The sequence below is a fragment of the Cupressus sempervirens genome, chromosome 4 (assembly GCF_028749045.1).
Source record: "Cupressus sempervirens isolate cs-2001-9-10 chromosome 4, ASM2874904v1, whole genome shotgun sequence".
Classification (NCBI taxonomy): Eukaryota; Viridiplantae; Streptophyta; class Pinopsida; order Cupressales; family Cupressaceae; genus Cupressus; species Cupressus sempervirens.
Window position 1 is genome coordinate 848,520,663 of NC_143121.1, and position 24,981 is coordinate 848,545,643.

Genomic DNA, 24,981 nt, shown 5'->3' on the forward strand with positions numbered 1-24,981 from the left:
TAGATAATTATAACAATAGAAATAGAAACCTATAAAATCAAGATCACACAAATACAATTAAACTGTTATCTCAGCTTAATGGTACATACTTAACCTTAATAATATACAATTAACTTCCTGCTGACATAATCATCTACATCTAACTTCAAAATGACCAAGATAACAAATCAGAATGCATATGATATTCTTGCTTTAATGACATATCATCAAACATATTTCATAGAATCTGTCTCATTACTTGTAACAACTTTCATTTTAATTATGAACTGAAATACATCTTTGTAATAAAAGATTTCTAATTTACAAATTTTAATTTCATAACCTCATATGAATGTTCATCAGAGTACTTCATAACATAATCAAACTAATTTAATCATGACTGGCAGACTTCTCCAAGTAATGTTTTATAAAAAAAAGACATCAATAATGATACCATGTATTCAACATTAATTTCAATATCCAAATGCAAATTCTACTTATGGACAATTCATAAGCTAACACCAATTTTTGAATTTGCACCAACTATTTAACAATATGCTACTTCCCATAACTAGAATCTTAATACCATACGAAACTATGAAACTAAATCAAATTATTATACTATTTACACAGGTACTAAAAAAACTTCTAGCATACCAACAACCGTAACTAACTAGAATGGAAGTTCACCATGTTTTAAGATGCACACTTACTGTTCAACATAATTTTCATTTTGGACATTAAGTAACAATAGCCAAGTAATTTTTTTACTATCACAAATACCTTATACAATTGTGAATGAAACCAAATCATATGCACAATTCAATAAACAACAGTTGTTATAAGTTGATACCTTTCTACATTCTTTCATAACTTAATGAGAAATTATGCTGACAAATGCTATTATAGCATTTTATAAATTTTGAGCTAACCATTTGACCAAATGCCCTCCCATAGTTTAATGTAGATGTTTGAAGGTTTATCTATATTTTAGGTTCATACAACTCGCATAACATAAAACTTAAAAATACTAATGTTTAAATACAATCATTGTGGGTCAGACTGAGTCTCATACCCGTATATATCTATATAATTCATAAGACAGGCTCAATTTTTATACCCCAATTCTTACTGCAAAATAGAGATACATCCACTCTTACTCTCATGAAGCTGACTAAGTATGGTGAATGCAAAAAAATTCCAAATCAAACTTATACCTTAACTTCCTGCAAACTATATGACAAAATGCCTCAGCTATAACTATACAGTTCCACATTATTCAATTTCAAACTAACAGTCAAGAGCATATACATCAAACAAAATATGACTCGATGGAAAACATAAGTAGGTCAATATCTATACAACTATTTTACCCAGAACCCATGCCAACTAAAACCCCAAACAAAAATACTTACTCAAAATTCAATAATTAATTTTGCCTCCAACATATGTAAATTGTTTACAAAATACCAAATAACGATATGCATCAAAACTCGAAACACACAGAGCTCAGCTCAGTGGAACCTAAAACATCACAATATAACTCATAACCATAACATATAACAAAATGCTACAGCATGCTATGTTACCATGGAAATTTTCACCATACCCACATCCAAATTTGGAAATATATAGAGTTCAACAAGTTTATTGCCGACCCTGCATACTCCCACCCTTGGGTGTTGATATGCGAAACCATAAATAAATCATCTTTTAACAATCTAGTTTACAATTTCAAATGAAACAAAAATGAAAAAAAGAGTATAGGGTTTAAGGAAGGCCCCCTACCTGAAAATCTCAATAGATGAACAAAATGCTCAACTCAATGCTCTGAAATGCAGCTCGTATCCAAAGCCCCAAATGCCAAATCGATAAACTTGAGAGCAACCTCGACAAAAGAATAACAGAAGCTATGTGCAATACAACATACTTAGCCTCATAAAATAGAGCTTCTTCCCAACCATGTTGCTTATTCAACAGCAACACCTCACAAGTGTTTCACTTCACAAAGCAAGCGGCCCAAAACCTGACCAAAACCCAACAATCTAAAAACCAAAATGAAATGGCCGACCCATTCCTTAAATGCCATTATTTCCCACAATCATGCATTAAATTCAACTGCAGGACCGAGTATAATGACAGTCCAAATCCACTGCCATATTTTGGCTTTCAAAACCATTAACATATTACCATTAGTTCATATTACCATTTCATGGCATTTGAAACCCACTAGGGTTTTAGAAAATGAATCTTCATAACATATAATATATGAAAAACACAATGACATCATATGTAATAATAGCTGCGACAATATCTTAATATTACAAAGTTCAACTTAAATATTTCACACTTAAATTTATATAAATATGTGTGTGATTATTTCACACCTATATTCATATGAATTTTGTGTGTGAATCTTCAAGATATCAACTTAATATAAATCGAAATAGAAATACTATGCAAAATAACATATTACTTCAATATTAAAGTCATGCAACTAACATCAAATTAAATTCACTTCCATCAAACTCAAACATTAGTATTAGTTATGAGTTCAAACATGCACTAAGAATTAACGAAATCAACTAGTTCAAAATAGCTAAATCCTTATTACAATAAATTTCCATAAATAGATAATGATCACTACAACTGTATCAACACAAGATCAAAACTCAACTAACTAAATTTAACAAATTGATAAAAAAAGTTTGATAATATCATAGCAATGAACTTGAATCACAGCAACAAGCTAAAGCAAACGAAGAGAAACAGGAAGGAGTAAGGTTAGGCATGACAATGCTACCTTGGTGAAGTCAACTACTATCAAATTTCTTCCTTCTTTGATATCTTCCATAACTACTTTGAAAGTCTTTACTAAGACATCTATATCTTGTTTCATTCTTCATACTACAAGATTCCTATAGGGTCGATGATCTTAATATCATTAGCCATGCCTTCATGCATTCCCTTTAGCACTTTTTCAATAGCTTGAACCTATAAAATGGTAGGATTGAATGTAGAGTTCCTCTATTATGGTATCACTAAGTTGTGTTGTTTATTAGTGTCAAACACTTATTCATATATAAGGTAGACTTAGTAAATCATCACTACAAATAAGCTACTTTATATAAGCCGATTCATGAAAGAACTTGTAAATAACCATGTATATGTCAAGCTTTATAGCAGCTGAGAAAGTATTTGGTTGTTGAGTACTTTTAGTATAAGCCAAGCCTAGTGAATGTCATGAAGGTAGCACACATAGGTGTTGAATTATACAAAAGGAGTTGAGTAAGTTAAAGCCAAGCAAGTAGAAAGACCAGTTATGACTAAGAATTAGAGGTAGTGTATGTTGAGTAACATAGAGAGAATATTAAAGTCTAAAATGATATAAACTTTGAGCTAAACCATTTTGAGCCAACATTAATGTGAAATTTAATGGTCATAGAATTTTTTATGTAGGTTGTTACACATTTTGTTGTAAATAATAGATCCCTATGAGGAATGAACAACTAATTAGATGAAGAGGTAGAAAGGGAAGAATCTAGAAGACTCTATAGATGTCTTTAAATAGGAAAATCCAAACCTATTTTTATATATAAAGCAAGATAGTTCACAAAAGATAGTATGGATTGTGTTAATGATTTAAGTTTTAGATACTACATGCAAAAGTTGTGAAGGTCAAAGTTAGCAACCTAATGAAGTAGTGAAGGACTGAGAAAGATATATAAGATAAGAGATCAAAGATTGGAAAGGGGATATATGTAATCATAAATTGTAAGTATAGATTGAAGGATCAAGTACTGAATTAGTATTGATATATTGAATCGGGGAAAATCTTTTAACAAAGTGGTTTTAACAACACTTTTAAAACTTCCTAATAGAATCCTTACTTCATTTTAAATTAAAAATCATTTAATCATGATAGACCTAATAGTCTTCAAGATTTTAATAGAGAAGACTCCTCATAGGCTAGATCATCAAAAATGATCAAAATTGTAACCCTAACAAGTTAACTTTGTTACTGAAGTAGTGAAGATTTGTGGGTATCATCCCCACACTAGTTTTACCTTCACCTTCGAGGGTTTCTAGGTTAGAAAATATTTTGTGTTATGTTTTTACATTTCATGGATGTGATACTTAGTTGGATTTATTTCAAGATTTGATTTTTAAAGATATGTTATGCATCAAATAGATATGAGATGGATAATATGGTGAATGCAGTATAGTTGTTTGGAAGGATAAAAGTTTTATAGAACTTGATTCATCCCACCTCTCAATATCTCAGTTTTCCAATAACAATTCCAACAATTGGTATTCAAAATTGCTAACTAGATTATCTTAAAACTTGATATAGACATTTCTACTTTAGCATTAAAGAAGAAGGAAAAAATGATGGATCATTCATATACAAATAAATCATGAAGAACATAGAACTAACATGAAGTTATCAACATGAGAAAGATGGATAAGATGAAATGTCTTTGGAATTATTGTCAAAGAGGGAGAAGATGTAATTTAGTAACCATGAAGAGGGAGAGATTATTAGAGAGTTACAAATGTATATCACAATGAATAAGGGAGATAATAAAAGCTGAAAAAAAACATCAACACAAGAGGGAGAGATTACTAAGAGGGAGCTCTTAAGTAGATGAGAATTAGAATGAAACTACAAATATTAATGAAGATCTAACAAATAGAAAGTGTCTCAAGTCTATATAAATATTTTGGATTGTATGGTAACTAGATTTATTCTAGAAGTTTCTAGAGATGTTGCCATCAATGCCAAAAATGGAGATTTTTGGAAACTACAATTAAAAAAATTGTTATGTTTTCATTGATGTCAAGCTTATTGGTGAGATAGCTTTCTACCTAATCTAAGTCTCATATCTATTTGATTTATTAAGAGGATTTAAGGAATTACTCATAAAAAAGGCATCTAGAGGATAGGTTGAGTTATGAAGATGAAACTACAAATAGGCACTTGATTAGTTGGACTTTGATAAGATAAATTGATTGTTTAAATAGTTACAAGTTGATGTAGAGGCATCTAGTGGTGTAAGGGCAATCTTTTATCACCCAAAAATATGCTAAATGTTATTTTATATTTAATGTGTTTTCATTTTTGGATATCAATTTAGCTCAAATGGAGATTCCAACTCTATTAGCTCCACTATTGGTTTTTTGGGTTAGAGTTTTTAGCACCTTAGGATACATGCCAATACAAAAAATAGGATATTTTGTAATTGAGCCATAATTATGCTGAGGTATAGGGTTTAAGTTGTAGGAATGATTTTAATTGTAATTTAAAGCACTCTAGAAAAAGAATTAGGTCAAAAGGCTTTACGGTTTGAAAGTTATTGTAGTTTTAAGTTGCCTAGAGACCCCCTAAGAGCACTTCAAAGTCAGATTTGAGGCACTAAATGAACTCATATGGGCTCAAAAATTGGGAGACAAGATAAGCTCCTTCATATGGCTATAGAGTGCTTGGACATCTTTTTGAAAATGTAAGCGGTTTGTCGATCAGAGTCCCAGATCAAAAGTTATGCCTCGCAGAAGTTGGACTACCATTTTTGGATTCTTCTAATTTTACACCAACTTCTGATGTGTTTTCTAGAACCTTCTATTTTTGGGGGTGGATGAAAAATTTCATATTATTAAATTTATTCCTAACCTTAACCTAATTTAGGTTACTTAAGGACATTTCTGGCATTGTAAAGGTAGTTTTTTGGTCGAGTTTGGGAGAAGAGACTAGAGGTGTGTTTTTCTCTAGGATTAGACAACATTGTAAGGCCATAAGGAAAATCTTTGAGTCTATTTTCATTTTACCAAATGAAATAGTGTATCATTTTTTATAATAATATTCCCTTTTTCCTATTGCGTTCATTTTGGCATTGAATTGTGCCCTCATCAAGTGGTATCAGAGCCTAGTTTTCCTAAGTGTGTAGACAAAGCACCAACTGTAAGATAGTTTGCACCATGACTATTTGGTTGTGGTTTTTGATGCAAGAAAATACCTCCATGAAGGGAGCATAGTGGAAGGGATGGATTTTTTACTCCTAAGGTTAGAGCCCTCTAGAGACAAGTCCAGGAATTGCAAGAGGAGATCTGCAGAGGGATGAATGTTGTCATAGGCAATTAAAGTGAGGAAGAAAATGAAGAAGGAAATATTGGGTAGGGAAGGTAAGAATATGGAAAAGTCCTAAACTAAGTGGAGGAGAAGCTTTTTAAGGCCATTTCCAAGCTTGAAAAAAATACCTAAAATTGACGTCAACATATTTTTGGTAAATCTAAACCCAGATGAGTTGATTGACTGGATCAATTTGCTAGAGGAATATTTTGAGTATGAGGATATCAGGGACCTTGATAAGGTTAATTTTGCAAAGGCCAAAATGAAAGGCCATGAAAAAATTTGGTAGTAGGAGATTCTATTGGAAATAAATAGAATAGGAAAGGAAAAGATCATAAGATGGGATTGCATGTTGGACAAACTAAAGAAGCAGTTCATTCTTGTTGATTACTAGCTTGATTTGTTCAAAAAGATGCAAGGGTTCAAGCAAGTGGGAAAATCTATCCAAGAATACATAGACGAATTTTATTGAGTCCTTATTAGGGTGGGGCATGTGAAAGAAAATAAGGAGAAGGTTGCATGTTACCTTAGTGGGTTAAGATGTAGCATTCAAGAGGAGTTAAGTCTGGTTAGAATGACTAGCATTGAAGAGGCATACCAGTTTTCCTTGCAAGTTGAGGAGAAGTTAAAAAGAAATTGATGGAAGGAAAAAATGGTGTAGTCAAGGACGAAGGGGTAGTGGTAGGTCATTTGGAGGCCAAAATGAGAACTAGAAGAAAAATGAAGATGGGGGTACCAGCTGAAACTAGAGGAATGAGGGTTTAAACCACTCTTGTGATTAAAACTTTAGAGATTAGAGAGGAAGAGGTAGAGGACATAGACAAGGTTCAAGAAGAGGAGGCTTCCATGGTACCTATTTTCATTGCAATTAAGAAGGTCATCATGCCTTAGAATTCCCTCAATGCCAAAGAAGGACAAATAGGAGAGCTGATGGTCAAGCAAAGGTTTTTCATGTGGATGATGATGCACAATCATCATATTTAGAGGATAAAGAAAGAGGAGAGGTTCTAGTTAATGAAAGGGTCTTACTAAGTAGTCAAACTAAACTTGGACAAAGGAGGATTTTTTTTTGTACCAGGTACAAGTGTGAGGGTAAATGTTGTGATGTCATTGTTGATGGTGGAAGCACTAACAACTTGGTGTCAGAGGAGGTCTTAATGCAAAAGCTCAAGAGGGAGAAACACCTGCAACCCTATTAGATTTCTTGGGTGCAGGATGATCATAAGGTCCCATTTAGTGAGAAATTTTTAGTAAAGTTCAAGATTGGGAGTTACCATGATGAGGCTCTCTATGAAATCATTTCAATGGATGTTTGCTAGTTATTGTTGGGAAGGCCATGGTAGTTTGATAGGCATGCTATACATGATGGTCATGCAAACACATACTCTCTGAAAAAGGATGGAGTTCACCACAAATTGAAGCCCTTGATAAAGGAGGGTGAAAAGGTATGTAGTAGTGCTAGGGTATATCTTGTTGATGGAAGGAAATTTTTGGATGGCATGAAACATTAGCATATGTGTTATGCTTTAATTCCTAGAAAAGATAAGGAAGGTAGTAGTGAAGACCCACTTGAAGTTTTAGGTCTATAAAGTGAGTATAGAGATGTCATCTTTGATAATGTTCTAGAAGGATTTCCAACTATAAGGTAAATTAGTCATCAAATAGATTTAGTCCCTAGAGCTAGTTTTCCTAACAAGACTACTCATAGGATGAATCCTATTGAGATTGAGGAGCTACACAAACAAGTTCAAGAGCTATTGAGGAAAGGTTTGATTGAAGAGAGCCTAAGTCGATGTATAGTACTAGTAGTGTTGGCACCAAATAAGGATGGAGAGCAGAGAATGTGTATAGACTCTTAGGCTATAAATAGAATAACCATCAACTATCAATTTCCTTTTCCAAGAACGGATGATCTTGTAGATTGTTTAAGTGGAGCTTAGTACTTCATAAAGATAGATCTCAAGAGTGGCTATCACTAGATGTGGATATAAGAGGGAGATGAGTAGGATACTACATTCAAGACCAAGTAGGGTCTATATGAGTGGCTAATCATGCACTTTGGACTGATAGATGCACCAAGAACCTTCATGCAGCTTTTGAATTAGGTACTAAAGAAATTTTTAGGAAAATTTGTTGTTTTCTATCTAGATGATATTTTGATTTTTAGTAAATCTTTGGATGAAAATTTATTGCATATTCATAGTGTCCTTGAAATTTTGAGGGGAGAGAAATTGTTGATTAATTTAAAGAAGTGTAGCTTTGTCAAAAAGGAGTTAGTCTATTTGGGGTTTGTTGTATTAGTTGAGGGTCTCAAAATGGACCCAGAGAAGGTGAAGGTCATCTTGGAATGGCCTACTCCAAGGTGTTCCACTAAGGTGAGGTCATTCCATGGTTTGGCTAGTTTTTATAAGAATTTCATTAGGAATTTTGGTAGTATATGTGCACCCCTAACTAAGAAAATGAGGGGGATAAAAAAGAGTTCAAGTGGACTACAGGACCTACAAGGAGTTTTGAATTGCTAAAGAAGAAGGTGATAGAGCAACCAATTCTGGCACTTCCTAATTTCAAAAAAGTGTTCCAGGTGGATTGTGATGCTAGTGGTAGTGCTATTGGGGCTATGTTGAGCTAAGAAGGTAAGCCTATTGCCTATTTTAGTGAAAAATAGAATGATGCAAAGAAGAAATATTATGTTTATGATCAGGAGTTCTACACAATAGTTCAGACCTTAAAAAAATAGAGTCATTATTTGTTGCCAAAAGAATTTTTCTTGTATATGGATTACTAGGTGTTGCACTACCTAAATAGCTAAGGTAAATTGAATCAGAGGCATTTGAAATAGGTAGAAATTATGCAAAGCTATACATTTATGTTAAAACATAGAAATCAAAGGTCTTATAGGGTTGAAGATACATTAAGTAGGAGAAAAATGTTGTCGACAGTAATGCAGGTTAAAGTGGTTGGGTTTGATGAACTCAAGAATTTTTACCTTAAGGATCTTGACTTTATAGAGGTTTGGGAGGATTTTAAAGAACTTGTTACTCTAGACAAGACTAGGTGGCTTGGTTACATGATTTAGGATGGTATGTTGTTCAAAGGAAGTCAATTATGTATTCCAACGAATTGCATGAGAGAAAACTTGATCAAGGAGAAGCACAATGGAGGGAGAGTAGGATAGTTTAGTCAAGATAAGAACATTTCCATTATTAGAGGACATTATTTTTGGCCTTAATTGTCATAGGATGTGAAAAAGTTTGTACAGAGTTGTCAAGTATGTCAAACAACCAAAGGATTTAGTCACAATATTGGACTCTACCAACCATTTACTATTCCATTGAAGCCTTGGGAGGACATAAGTATGGATTTTGTTCTTGGATTGCCAAGGACAAAAATGGGTAATGACTCATTATTTGTGGTGGTTGATAGGTTCTCCAAGATATCACATTTCATTCCATGTCACAAGACTCATGGCGTAGTGCATAAAAAAGATTCTTTTTTAGAGAGGTGGTGAGCCTACATGGTCTCCCAAAAAGTATTGTTTATGATTGAGTTACTAAATTTGTGGGGTATTTCTGGAGGACTTTTTGAAAGAAGTTTAAGACAAAATTGAAGTTCAGTTTTGCACATCATCTGCAAACTGATGGACAAACAAAAGTAGTAAATAGAAGTCTAGGAAATTTGTTGAGATATTTAGTAGGAGATAAGCCCAAGGGATGGGATTTGATTTTACCACAAGAAAAAATTTCTTACAATAATTCTATGAATGGGAGTATTGGTAGATCATCATTCCAAATTATGTATGAGAGTAGTCCAAGGACTGCACCAGAGCTGAGAAAAATGGAGCAAAGGGAGCAGAAAAATGTTGAGGTCAAAGACTTTTATGAACATGTCAACAGCCTACATGAGGAGCTGCAAGCACATATTACCAAGATGAACCTAAAATATAAGGCTAGGTCCACTAGTACATTTGGGCTCATTTTTTGACCTTTATTGGCCAAAATTTTGACCCATTTTTTGACCAATCTTCGACCAAATTTGACCAATGAATTGGTCGATAATTTTTTGGTTGAAAATTTGATGAACCTACTGGATGGTCAAAATTTCAACCAATACGTTGGTCAAAAAATGTCCAGGTTGTTGAGCCATTTTTTGCCATTCATTGGTCAAACTTTCAACCAATGCTTGGTAGAAATCTGGGGGGCATTGGTCAAAATTTTGACCAATGCATGGTAGAAAACTAGATGGCACTGGTTGAAAACTTTTTGGTCAAAAATTTGACGATCGAGTAGGTTGGTCAAAACTTTGACAAATACGGTGGTCAAAAAATGTTGGCATTGTCAGCACATTTTTTGCCATTCATTGGTCGAACTTTTGACCAATGCTTGGTAGAAATCTGCAGAGCCCATATCATGGATAGTGATATCATGGACCCACTTCTCGTGTACTAGGTATGAAGATTTATGATCATGAGATTGAGCCAGGATCAAAGGGTGGTGTTGACTCGCTATGAAGAAGTGCTCAGAAGTTAAGTATAGTGAGTTATCGAGTGTGGCCCATTACTATTGAAGTAAAATTTTTGTCCACAAGATCAAGTTTGGATCGACAATGATCGTTGACTTGCTATAAAGAGATGTGAAAAAATTAGGTATAGTGAGTTAATGAGAAATGGACCCACCATCGTGTTCTTAAAGATTGTCTCAATTGTCTACAACATGATTAAAGTAAGATTAGTGATCATCGCTAGCTCGTTGTGGAAAGGTACTTGAGAATTATGTATAATGAGTTAGCAAGTTGATGACACATGTGCATAGTCATGCATGGGCCCAATTTGAAGTGCCAGGCTTGAAGGAAAGGTAGAGTTGGAGGTGTTTTATTGGCTTGACTGCCAATGTGTTAAGAAGAAAGCTGAGTCAGCTTAGTTTTCATTCCCAGATCATAGGATTTTTCAAGGATCAACGGCACAAGTTTAAAAAAGAAAGTGCGACCCCACTCTATTTTTCTGTTTGGCGCATTTATGGTAAGTGAAAGCTTCACATGTGGGAGAAACAAAGTATAACATAGATATTTTAATTAATTCCAGTCCCACGTGAATAGAGATTGCAAATTTTTTGAGCACAAGAGCTTGATTGATTATGTCGTGTTAAGCTTGGTAAAGATGTGAAACTATTCTTCTGTCATTCAAGAGAAATTTTAGAAGTTCATAGAAGAACAAGTTCAGAAAGTCAAGTAAGTACTCATATTATAACATCTATGTGTCATGTCCCCTTTTCAAATAATTAAAAAATCATAATCTTTGCTAACGCAGGCCAGGCCCAAGAAAGTAAAGTTTCGGGAAAAGGGAGTTAATCTTTGGAAACCGTTGGACTAATAAATGAAAATTATTATTAAAATATGTTTCATTAACCTCTCTTGGATGTGAGTTACATTTATGCCCTCTTTTAAGGGGGTTTGGAGGCATTTTGAGCACATTCCAGAACTTGATTTTCGCTCATTCTTTGTTATTCTTTAGAGGTTGCCAAACTTGTGGAGAAGGAGACCCAAGAACGAGAGTTTGCAGGTTTCTAGGGAGACCCAAGAATGGGAGTTTTCAGGTTTCTAGGAAGGCTAAGGATGGGATTTTGAATCCATTTCATGTGCATGCTCATACAGAGTTTGCCTTTGTGCTGAACAGTGTAGATTTGTGGGTTTTTGGGTGTGTTTTTTGCATGAGTTTGGTGTTTTCAGTTGAGCATTTCATATCAGTTTTGGTTGCTGCTATATTTCAGAATTTGAGATGTTAAAATAGAGCTTAATATATTTATTGGGACGTGATTAAACTTCTGAGATAGTTTATTAGTGTTTTTGTGGTGTTTTTGAGCATTTTTGTGTTAATTTCGGGAGCCCGATGAGCATAGTTTTTGTCCTACATTTGTGAGCTGTTGTGTAAAGGCTATATAGATCTGGAAATTTCATTTTGTAGGCTGTTATTCTACTGAAATTTTTGTAAAAATGTCCATTTTCAGATTTATTAATAATAGGTGAAGCTGTGAAGCTTTTGGCACCATTTCTGGCATACCCGATTTGGGGTTTCTTGAGAAATTTGGAGGATCTTTGTGATATTAGTTGTTTGATCTTAAAGATCTGATTAAAGGTTGGAAATATCATACAAAAATCAGAAAAGGGACATTTCAGTGGTATCAGAGCCATGATCTTGCCAGCCTGAGGGTTTTAGAAGCTTGCATGTCAGTTTTGACAACTACCCAGATCTTGCATGTCATAATTTATGATTGCATGTTGCTTCTAATAAGCTAGATGTCAAAATTTATGGTTTCATGCTACTTCTAATCATTTTCATGTTAGTTCTTGGTGAATTTGGTGGTTGTAGAAGTTTGCATTTCAGTTTTGACAAGTACCCAGATCTTGCATGTCAGTTTTGACAACTACCCAGATCTTGCATGTCATAATTTGGTGGTTGCATGTTGTTTCTAATTAGTTTCATGTCAAAATCTATGGTTTCATGCTACTTCTAATAATTTTCATGTTAGTTCTTGGTGAATTTGGTGGTTGTAGAAGTTTGCATGTCAGTTTTGACAACTACCCAGATCTTGCATGTCATAATTTGGTGGTTGCATGTTGCTTCTAATTAGTTGCATGTCCAAATCTATGGTTGCATGCTACTTCTAATCATTTTCATGTTAGTTCTTGGTGTTTGAAGAAGTTATATCCTATTGGGGTTACACTCTACTTTATCCAGAATGGACAGGTATAGTATAGAGTCTCAGAGGAAACGATCTTGGACAATTGATAGCCAGAGTCAAAACAATAGAAAGGATGGTTATTTAGACATTCGAGATAAACTTATGAAAATAAGCCATGACATGTCTAAACAATTGGTTGAGCACCACCGTATAATGAATGACATGTTATCTGACCCAGCTAAGGTGGATAAGTTGACTGGATTTCTATTTCGCAGATTTTCTCATAGGACAGATGACACAATTCCCAAGAACTTACATGAGAAGTTTGAGAAACTAGCTGATAGCCAGGTAGAGGTCTCAAATTCTACTCTTCCACAAGAGGTGGTGGGAAAGGATATTACACATATTGATAGTAATGGTCAACTTGATACTCAAATTGAGACAATTGTTTACAGGTCATCAAAGGGTGATGCCATAGGTATTCAGGATGGTATAGTTACAACAGGCAGTGACTATAGTGTAGTGGGTTTAGATGAGGATTATGAGGATGTTGTTCTGCATGATGGTGAGATACCTGGTGTAGATGAGCAGACATTGAGCATTCATGAATTTTCTGAGAGAGAGTACCAGGCACAGTTAGATGCTTCATCACATGAGGTTGAGGCTAGTAGTACTTCACATGATTTATCCCTCCAGCTGAAGGTGAGTGAAGATAGTATTGTCACTACATTATCTCATCATGATAGGTATGTGGAGTTAGTTGGTATTGGTCATATTACTCAAGTCAGGATTTTGCTTGAGTTACCAGCTAATTCTAGTTTACAGATATGGACTCGAGATTGTTATATTGGCATTTGGGGTTTAGTTGACTGTAAATCATTAACACTTTTTGGTAGCAGTGGTTTGGGTGCTACCATGGATTTGATTAACAAATTGCACAGTGTTATCTTTTCTTGTGCCAGGAGCTTATCCAATGTTGGTATTAGTTTTTATACACCGGTGTTGGGCTTTGTTCATATATCCAGTCGACCATACTTGCTGGAATGTGTTGATGATATGTCATATTTGGCAGTGTGTACAGATGAGTCCCAGGATCATATTGGCATTGATGACATCCAGGAGGATGCAGTGGTCAGTTTTGAAGACTTAGTTTCCTTGGGTATAGAGGAGTTGGACAGCAATGCTAATGTTTCTGATACTCCGTATGTTGATATGAGCTTTAGATTTGATTCACAAGATATGGATGGTAATACTCTAGAGACTAGTAACTTTGAGGATACTCCTTTATACAGTGCATCAGAGGAGATTTGTAGGAGACAGTCAAGCCAGTGCCATCATGTGTCTAATCAGTTGAGAGTTAGTGACCGAGACATTGCTATCACTTGCCAGCATTTCGATGCTGCTCGTCAGTTGTTATCAGTTTATGGATGGGGTTCTCCTACTAGTGATGAGCAGGAAGGCAGTTATCTTTCCTTGAAAGAGATCCATTCTTTATGGGAGGCTATTCAAATTTTGAGACACAATTATATGCAGTTGGTAGCCGATAGAGATTATCTTATGGAGTGGGGTAGTACAGCATATGATGCATTGTTGGCCAAGGAAGATGAGGTCAGTGAGCTTACTGAGCAGCTTGAGGTGACTTCTGAGATTCTTGAGAGTACACGGTTGGCTTTCAAGGAGTCACAGTTTCATTTGGCTAAGGTGACCATGGAGTTAGAGTGACTACAATCTTTACCTGATTCTATACAGTCACAAGCTATGGTGTTTGGTGATCCGAGGATGACCATGGCCGAGATTGTCAGAGATAGTGGAGATGGGTATGCATCCATCCTTGATACTAACATTTGCATATCAGGTTCATTCCCACTAGAGTCAGGTTCAGTTGAGTTGGGTGTTGTAGCAAATTGTTGTATGCCTGACATGGTGGTGGCCTCTAGTACTGATGGCACAGAGACTAGAGATGTATCAAAGATCATGTGTGATGTTGGTGAGTCGACAGTTGGCATGGTTCCTGCTAGTAATACTACTCCCTTGGTGATATCTTTGGAGGTAGTAGTCAGTTCCAACATGGTTAATGATCAATTGCAGTTAGTTTCATTTGGATTATAGTCTAAGCCACTGATTGAGATTGGTACATTCTATCGACATTACACTATGAGGTACACTCATCAATTTACCTTTGATGACCATGTTGATGAGATTATGATATAGAGATGTACTTTGGTTCCTAGTGCTTATCATCAGTCATGGAATAGTTTGATGCCTTAGGATGAGAGTTGTGATTGTCATGACATGGCGATAGGTCCTTCAGTTGATAGCTTGATAATACATGACTTAGAGCAGGAGTTTTGGAGTGATGCTTCAGCAGGTGTTGTTATTGATTCTACTCCTTTGGCTATGACATCTCCTGACTTAGCTTGTGATCAGTCATAGTGGGTTATATCACTTTTTCATGGTGAGCTGTTGAATGAGGTTGGTTTTTTTAATCAACATTATATTGTAGGGTATGTACATCAGTTAGCAATTGATCCTTGTGTTGAGGAGTTGATGGTGGGAAAATTTGGTTTGGGTTCCATTTCTTATTGTTTATCTTGTGATGGCTTTTCACCATCAGGGGTGCATGGGAGTTATGGTTATGAGACAGTGGCTGATGATCTATAGAGTTGTGTTGACTACAGGAGTTGTATAGTGTGTGGATTCTCCATACTTGGTATAGTTTCATTTGAGAGCATTCACCATTGTTGCAGAGTTGGATTGTACATTCCATATAGGCCAGTGGAATGCGTTGATGGTATTTACTATGTTGGTAGTCCACTTTACTTGGGTTTTGATGTTCTAAGAGTTTGTGTCTCGTGGGTTTCTAACTGTGGAAGTTGTTATTTTGGAGTCTGGTTGAGCTATAATTGTCAGTTTGATTATGGATTCCTCTTGGTCATGTTGCAGAGGATATTGCAGGAGCCTGTGTTAATTGGTAGTAGTATAGTTCATGACTACATTTGGGATCCAAGTGGATTGATTGGTATTATTCAGCCATTGCTTGAGGACAAGCAATTTTTGGGAGGGGAGGACTTGTCATGTCCCCTTTTCAAATAATTAAAAAATAATAATCTTTGCTAAGGCAGGCCAGGCCCAAGAAAGTGAAGTTTCGGAAAAAAGGAGTTAATCTTTGGAAACTGTTGGACTAATAAATGAAAATTATTATTAAAATATGTTTCATTAACCTCTCTTGGACGTGAGTTACATTTATGCCCTCTTTTAAGGGGGTTTGGAGGCATTTTGGGCACATTCCAGAACTTGATTTTTGCTCATTCTTTGTTATTCTTCAGAGGCTGCCAAACCTGTGGAGAAGGAGACCCAAGAACGGGAGTTTGTAGGTTTCTAAGGAGACCCAAGAACAGGAGTTTGCAGGTTTCCAGGAAGGCTAAGGATGGGAGTTTGAAGCCATTCCATGTGCATGCTCATACAGAGTTTGCCTTTGTGCTGAACAATGTAGATTTGTGGGTTTTTGGGTGTGTTTTTTGCATGAGTTTGGTGTTTTCAGTTGAGCATTTCATATCAGTTTTGGTTGCTTCTATATTTTAGACTTTAAGCTGTTAAAATAGAGCTTAATATATGTATTGGGACGTGATTAAACTTCTGAGATAGTTTATTAGTGTTTTTGTGGTGTTTTCGGGCATTTTTGTGTTAATTTCGGGAGCCCGATGAGCATAGTTTTTGTTCTACATTTGTGAGATGTTGTGTAAAGGCTATATAGATCTGGAAATTTCATTTTGTAGGCTGTTATGCAGCTGAAATTTTTTTTTAAATGTCCATTTTTAGATTTATTAATAATAGGTGAAGTTGTGAAGCTTTTGGCACCATTTCTGGCATACCCGATTTGGGGTTTCTTGAGAAATTTGGAGGATCTTTGTGATATTAGTTGTTTGATATTAAAGATCTGATTAAAGGTTGGAAATATCATAAAAAAATCAGAAAAGGGACATTTCACTATGGCATTCCAATTCTCTCAATACTGTCAAAATGCCTCCTAAGAAACCATTCTCTGGCCAAATTAATTATGTGGATAGGAATGTCCATGATGATTTATTAGAATTACTCCCAGAATCTACTGTACAGCCTACACAAGTTAAAAAGTTAATTTCCTTAAACCCTAGGCTTAAAATTGGTGATGGTCTATATGACAAGGGGAACTAGGTTAGGGATGCAACAACTACTCAAGCTGGCCTTATCTTGTTTAAAAATGGTTTTCTGGAAGAAAGTTGTTTGCCCCACATGCTAATGTCTAGAATTTTGATTTGGGAAAGTTAGTAGTCCCAAGTGTTTTCATGGATTATGATTTTCTTGAAGCCATTGCTAAGAATTATGACCAAGCCATTAGGGTTGTAAGAAGAAAGGATGGTGTGCCTCTGGTCTCGATTACTCCTAAAGAAATTAGAGAGGTTTTTCACCTAGAACCATTATTAGACTACCATGTGCAAATCAATCTGCTAGAATTAGATAATGAATATAAAGAAAATAAGGATGTAACTAGGGGAGGTTCACTAAGGGCATATATTGGTACAATAGGAACTTTTCCAGTAATTACTGCAGCCTCTAGAGAGCCTTTTAAGAAGAGTCTTTTCACTTCTCGGGCTATAGAGATATATAGGACCTTATGCCAAGTTTTTGGTGAAGATGAGCAAGAATTTATGCCCATTGGTTTCATGTACATGATGGTTTAGATTGCTTCCTTTGGTGTAGATGTTATTTTTGATTTTGCTTCCTTTTTGGCTGAAGAAATTCACATTGGTTTAGTTGGGATTGCGAAGGGCAAGGTGGAAAAAAAATTTGGTCACTACTCTCTATTAATGCATATGTTTTTGTTCAAAGGAGTGACATATTTTGGTAATGAGATGGAACTAAACAGAGAGGAGAATGGAGAAATATAGCCAATCCAGTTGTGGAGTGCAGATATGACCTGGGATGCAAGTAATGCTAGTTTTGTCAAATTTGATAGATATTTTGCTACTAAATTGAGATGCCTCATATTGAGTGACAATCCCAAAATCTCTAGGGTACTAATGAGTCTCATCAGGCCTATGGATAACCCCCATGACTTGAAAGTTTCACATAATTGGGGAGATATCATCCCCTACCCTGTTTCTACTACTTTTAGAATCCATGGTTTCAAGGGGAACCCTCATGTTTTGCCTTACCAAGTTCCTTTGAAGGTTGGAATGGCTGAAGTTTTATGGTAGTTAGGGGGAGTGGAAGAAATTTTTTTATTGAAAAGGAAATTAGGGCCAAATTTCCCTACCTGCATAGTGGCCCATTAGTTTGTGATTACAAAAGGGGGATGGATCTTTTTGCATAAAATTTTGGAGCAGTATATGATGGCTGTCTCTCATCCCCGTTTTTGTGATTCTGAGGGTTTTTTCAATTAGATGTTGAGGCATAGAATCAAGTTGGGACCAGTCAAGCACGATTCTTATTATCCAGAGGATATTATAAGGAATGAATTCTCATTGCAGGAGCAGGAAACTAAAAAGGAAAAATTGAGAGTTTATTCCCGGGTCTTAGAATTCATTCATTGTTTTTCTAATAAATATGATCCTTTGGATAATGCTATTACAAAGGCTGAAAAAATAAGTAAGCTCATGAATACCTTCCCTAAAATAATGGAGGTCATGAATGAAAAGAAACAATTTTTTATTGGTTCATATCCTGATAAGGCCAGAGAGGTCATGATGAGATTGGCTTTCACTCCAAATGTGAGAACTAATAAAATAATCGTACAAAAGAGGCCTGGATATACTATAATTCAGAATAAAAGGGTTCCTATAGACAAGGGCAAAAAAATAATAGGATCTACCAGTATAGCCCAAGAGGAGAGACATGAAGAGCCTAGTCCTAAGAGGCAAAAGGTAATGATAGAAGAAAGGCCTCAAGATGAGGAATATTCACCCACCCAGTCCCCTTTGAGGATTGGAGAAGAGTAGCTCACTGGTGAATAGGTTGCACAAATGGGATCATTGGGATATATTTTTATTACTCAAGAAAAATTAGATGAGGGTAACCCTCTAGAACTTCCTCTCCCAAGTTTGGATCCAACAGTAGCTGATTATAGAGGTAGGGAGTTGGACCCTGTATTAGAGTAGGCAAGTCATCAATTTTTGACTGATGACAATTTTGTGAAATCAAGGGCTTTTCAGCAGTTTGCATGGAGGAAAAACATGAACGTTTTCGAGGAGAAATGTAAAAGGATGAAAATAGAGAATCCAACAACGGATGAAACTTCCATGCAAAACCAAATTAAAGAAGAAATGATGAAGGAATTGCAGAATATAAGCCCTAAGGAGGGGAGGAAAATGATAAAGGCATCTAACATTTTATTATTGCCCAATTGGGATATTACAAATGCATTAATTTTCAATTCTATTTCAAGTAGATTGGAGTTGCAAGACCCAAATAGAAGAGACTTCCAAGGCACTTCATTCGTTGAAGATCAAGCTGCATTGGTTAGTTGGCCATTGAGAAAGGGATCTAGAGCCACACCATCACAATCAGATGAGTCTGGGTTGATAGGAAATATACTTGTAAGAAGGGTTGCTGACACTTCACATGTACAGGCAGCATATTTGAATGTGGATTCTTCTAAGTTTGTGTTGGCCACTGCTAAGAAGGAGGAATAGGTTATGTTTGAGTTACAGAATAAATATGAAACACTTCTTGAGGCCTATAATAGGGAGGTAAAAAGGAGAATTGAACTTGAAAACAAGGCAATGGGGAAATTCATAAGGCCAAGAATAACATACCCCCATCCTCCAGTGGAACCTTTTAAATCCACCCCCCTTGTAGAGGTACAAAAAATACCTCAAAGGCTTGAATATTATATAGCTGAGGAATTTGAAGAAGAGAAGAGCAAACTATGGGCCTTACATGTAGAGTTAAATACGTAGTATGAGGATAAGCTTAGAAAGGCTCTAATGTATTTAGTGGACAAAATTGAGTGGCCCTTATTCTTTGATTAGTTGGTAAAAGTAATAGATATATGGGAGGAATTGGAAACTCATGATGATACCCTGAAGCCTATTGTTAATAAATGGGGAAGAAGGGAAAAGGAAATCACTCTTCTATGTTATTTAGTTATAGAGTCTTCCCATGACCATGTTGAAAAATTGTATGATATTGCTAATGACCTGTCAGATTTTGATAATAGGAGAGTTGCTCTGCAACTAAAAATTGTTTCTTATTTGAATAAGTACAAGAATAAAAAATTTGATCTATTTCCTTGTGCCTTGGATAGAAAGAAGAAATTGAAAAATAAGGAAGAGTGGAGTGAAGAATTGGATAACCTTTTCTGCACAAGGATAAATAAAGTTATTAATGAAAAGGGGCATGCTTGGTGGGCCACCACAATAGAGGAATTGGTTAAAGTCCAATTATTTTATTATTCTTTGAAGCAAGAATTTGTTGGTTTTGAAAAGGAGGCTCGTTATATTTTAAAAAGGCAAAATGATATCCTACAGTTTAGCTGGCTAGATGATATACAATTTGACACTTGGATGGCAGATCTTCTATTGGACAAGTAGTTAGAGGAGGACAGTTCAGATGATGATGAGAAACTAGAAGGCGAGGTGTAGGTTATTGACACCTCTGCACCAGAACTAAAAAAATAAGAAGGGGAAAAGGTAATAATGCCTGCTCAGGGTGAAAGCAGTGAGAACCCATAGGAGAAAACTAATTTGGAGGTATCACAAGATCATCCTTCTTTGGCCAGCTTGGTAGCCATGTATTCTGAGGAGCTAGAATAATGAGAGACAAATCAGAAGTTGATGATTCACAACAGAAACTAGAATGGGCCTACTTGAAGGAATATTTGATATGCCTGGCATTCTGTTGTGATTTTTTTTGTCTTTTGTATGATGCTTTGTTCCTTGGACACTTGTCAGATCATAATTTCCCTTTTCTTGTTGCAACTCATCCTATATAAATGAGTTTTCAAGGCGTTGTGATGGTCCGAGACTTGTGCAATTTTTTGTTTCTTTCAAGAAGAGTACATATTTAGTCGATCCAATAGTATGCAAAGGTTTTGAGTTTGCTTCCATTGTACTTTATGATAAGCAAATTGAAATGACAGAAATGGCAATCTATTCTGGGAATTCAATTGGTTTTCTATTGGTTATTGTATTAGTCATATGAAAAGGATAATACAAAGAGGTATTTACACTATATCTATGGATCATCAATTTTTGTCTCCAGTTTATGGGTTTGTTTACTTTGAAGTCATTTAAATAAGGTTTATTTGGCTGAATGTAGTCTGGATGGGTTGTATGTTGGTTTTATTGTTGCTTTTAACTCAAGAAATTATATAAATGCTTCAGTAAATTAGTAGGGTTTATGAGTTCATAAAAGGGATATTTCATAAGAATGGAGATGGGTGATCACAGTTGATTAATTCTTATACAAGTTATTTGAATTAAATCTCCTGCCAATAGTCAATTTATTGCCCAATGGATAAGACACTGGTCCTATAAATTAGAAGTAAACAAGGATGAATTCTGCTATTGCATATCAAATCATCTTACAAAATCAAAATTATTTTCAATCATGTTCAAGAATTATAAATGTTGGTCTCAACTCATTTATATCTAATTCCTGAGTCTTAGGTAGCTACTATTTCCAGGAATATTTGTAAATTTTAGGAGAATTATGACCAGATCTGCTAATAAGGGATGTGTATAAGTTTGAGAGCATTAAAGAATTGAAGCGAGCTTTGTATGTATGTGAGGGTAATAGAGGAGAATCAGAATGAAACTAAGATAATTTCATTTTTCAATTCTACTACACCGTGCACTTGTACAGATCCTTTCTTGTTCCTCTTTGTACCCACCACTTAGCCCACATTATTGAGTGTCCTATACAAGAAAGTCTTATAGCAAGCAATTTACCCAAGATTCTTGGAGTTGTTCCACTATAAGATATGATGAAATCATGAACTAATTGCCTATTATTTAAGAAAATGAGAAACACTATAACACACTTTGTAGTGCTACAATAATAGCCAAATCACCAAAGTAGGCATGCTTTTTGGATCATATTCTCTCTCAGACACAGATGTAACATGCATTTTGGTTTCAGGTGATTTCTAGGAGCTTGGGATTCACTATCAATTTCAACACCTTTGAATAAAATTTTAAAAGTTGTTCCACTATAATGATTACTAATAAAATTTATCACTGTTCAAGTCAAAAGCTTATCATTAGCAAAAAAGGTAGATAATTTTGTTCATGGTCTCAAGGAAAACAAAGACTACTTGAAAATAGCAAGAAACAACACAAATGACTTAGAAGTAGTTTATCACAACGAAAGTCATATTTTGCCCATCATAACACTAGTAGTACTCTACTGTCTTTTTTTTGGTAATAGAGACACCCTCCAAACATGAAGGATTCACCCCCCAAACATCTTCAAACATGAAATGATACACTATCTATTAGACTGGTGTCTAATCCAGGCTAAACCTCCATCAGCAATTACCATCCAACACTGCACTTGCACAAATTTTTCCCGCTCTCCTACATTTGGTTAATATAGTACAAATAAATTATCACAACCTCATTGTCTCCCACTAATAATAGTGACTACAGGTGGTAGGAGAGAATCTACATTGAAATCTACATTTGAGGTTGGTGTCTCTTGCTAATTGAGTCTACACATTTGTTTGAAGTTATATACATACATACATATATGTGTGCATGTGTACATACACACACAATTCACCTACAAGGATTTCCATGCTAAATAGTATATGCATCTTGTCTTCTTTTGTTAGACATAAACTATGTGAATGCTTTCTACATTGCTTTCAGTTGACTAAAAATATATAATAAAATATGTAGGTTTCTATGCCAAACTAACTCCAATATGGACAAAAATCTAATAATTGGGATTTAAACTAAGCAAGAACTATATGTTCAAGGAACCAAAAGATGACTGCAATGAGACTATTACAAGCGAAAAAACTTTAGTCTCATTAAAGAGAATTGGGATGTGCGTTTGAAGACTTAACAAATTTGAGCTTCACTTGGTTTCAAGAATACTATAATATTCTCTACTTAACAAGGCCAATCATGTGAAGGTGGAAGATCATCTAGCCTCACCCCCCTCCCCCTAACATCAATCTAAAGTACCCATTATCATCTAATTACATACTTCATTCATTCATTTATCGATTTATGAACTATAACATTCAATCAATACAATCACATAACATTCATTAATATGATATAAAAATCATTAATACACAATACTAATCAAAAATTCATTAACACATAACAATATTCATTAACATAAAATAAAAATCTGTATTAATATGCATCATTCATACATAATTACTTAAAACAAAGTTCTTTCATTATCCAACAAGGTTTATCAAAGAAGATTTTTAAAACATCACTTCTTTTTTTTGTTTTTCTGAGCTCTCTTAAGAAAAGAACTCATAGGGACATCCATATCTGCTTCATTCTCCTCCTCTTCTGGCACATGTAATGTCAAATTATGATGGCTCCTTCTCTTTGGAGGAGCAGGAGGTTGTTGCACTAAAGGGGGCTCTATTGCAAGAACAAGTGAATGCGATAAATTGGCATACTCTTTTTCTTTTTCTAACTGTTACAAGTTTGTAATTAAGTATGAGTACAACATAAAATGCATTTTTCTTACATGAAAATGCCACATCATGTACATTAACATTTTGATCTACCACCATGTCAACATGTTGAACACTTGGAACATGGTCTAGTCCTTCAGCATGATGTTCAACATGCTTTAAAATATTCAAAAAAAGGATACACGTCAAATTCCAATTGAAGATGTTAAATTGTATTCATAATTGTATAATTAATTTCCAATAGAAAATTAATACCTCCACCACTATAATGCACATCATGGCCTTCGTCAGGAGCCGGTTCTGTGGTAGGATATGAAGGCTGCAGTAAAATGTTATGCACATTGTTATGTAGTCAATTTACATTTAAAACTAATACCAAAAAAGAATCTTCTCAACTATTTAATTTCATTTACTTTTGATCTAACCAATTTACCTGTGAGATATCATTTGGTGCACTAGATTCTTGGGCAAGGCTTACAAATTCTTCACATAGGCATGCAACCACAACTTTATAGCCTTCCTTCAAGGAAATTTTTCTATCTTCATCTGTGACCTCCACATTGAAATCTGTGCCCTGTGGTTTTTACTTGATAACGTCAGTTTTCCATGTATAGTTTCATTAAACAAAACTGTTTGCAACATTATATTTTTTTTTAAAAAGCAAAATTTATTGCTCTACTTACAAGTCGAGACTGCAAATTCATATAGCCACCAGAGCCAAGTTTGTGTTGGCCAACCTTTTCTATTCTTGCTTTTGTAGCCACGGATGTGTCCTGCAATCTATGAACAATTTCAAACATCTTAGATTATATATTTACAAATATAAATAATTAGTGCATGATTACAATGTACTTAATACTATAATGACATACCTCTTTTTTCCCTGTGCTGCTTCATTATCTCTATCTTCACATAGCTTTTTCTCCTTTGCATCTTCTATTATTTCATTCCACTCCATTGGTGGAATCATAGGAGGATGGTCATACTTTGGGTTATCCTTAAGACCCCTTCTATATTGATCCTACATAGTCTTTATATGCTTTGCTGCTCTTTTCAGAAGTAGGCCAGTGTCAAAAATGTTTTTCCCAAATTTCTCCTCAATGGATGCAATCAACTAATTTTTTAACTCCCCAGCTTGTAAATTCCACCTTTTTAAAAACAAATCGATTGTTAGATCAATAACTTTAATATATTACAATAAATAGAAGAAAATAAAAATTATGTAGCAATGATATGAAACTACGTACCTTTTATGTATGGTGGGTCCAAACAGTCTCAATGTCATATGAAAAATATGTTCAAAGAAAGCATTATTACTAGAAAAACATAAAGGATTTATCAGTCCAAAATGAGTAATGTAAAATTAAACTAAATTTACACTTTAAAAAATATCAATTTTAAAGCACTTGGAAGCTTTCGTTCTCTTAATGGAAACATAGTTTTCTTATTTAGCAACAATGTCCCATCACACGAACTAGTAATAATCACATGAACTGCTCCAGGAAATGGATCAGCTTTAGTAGTACTGCTCTCTGTTGGTCTACCTCCCTGCC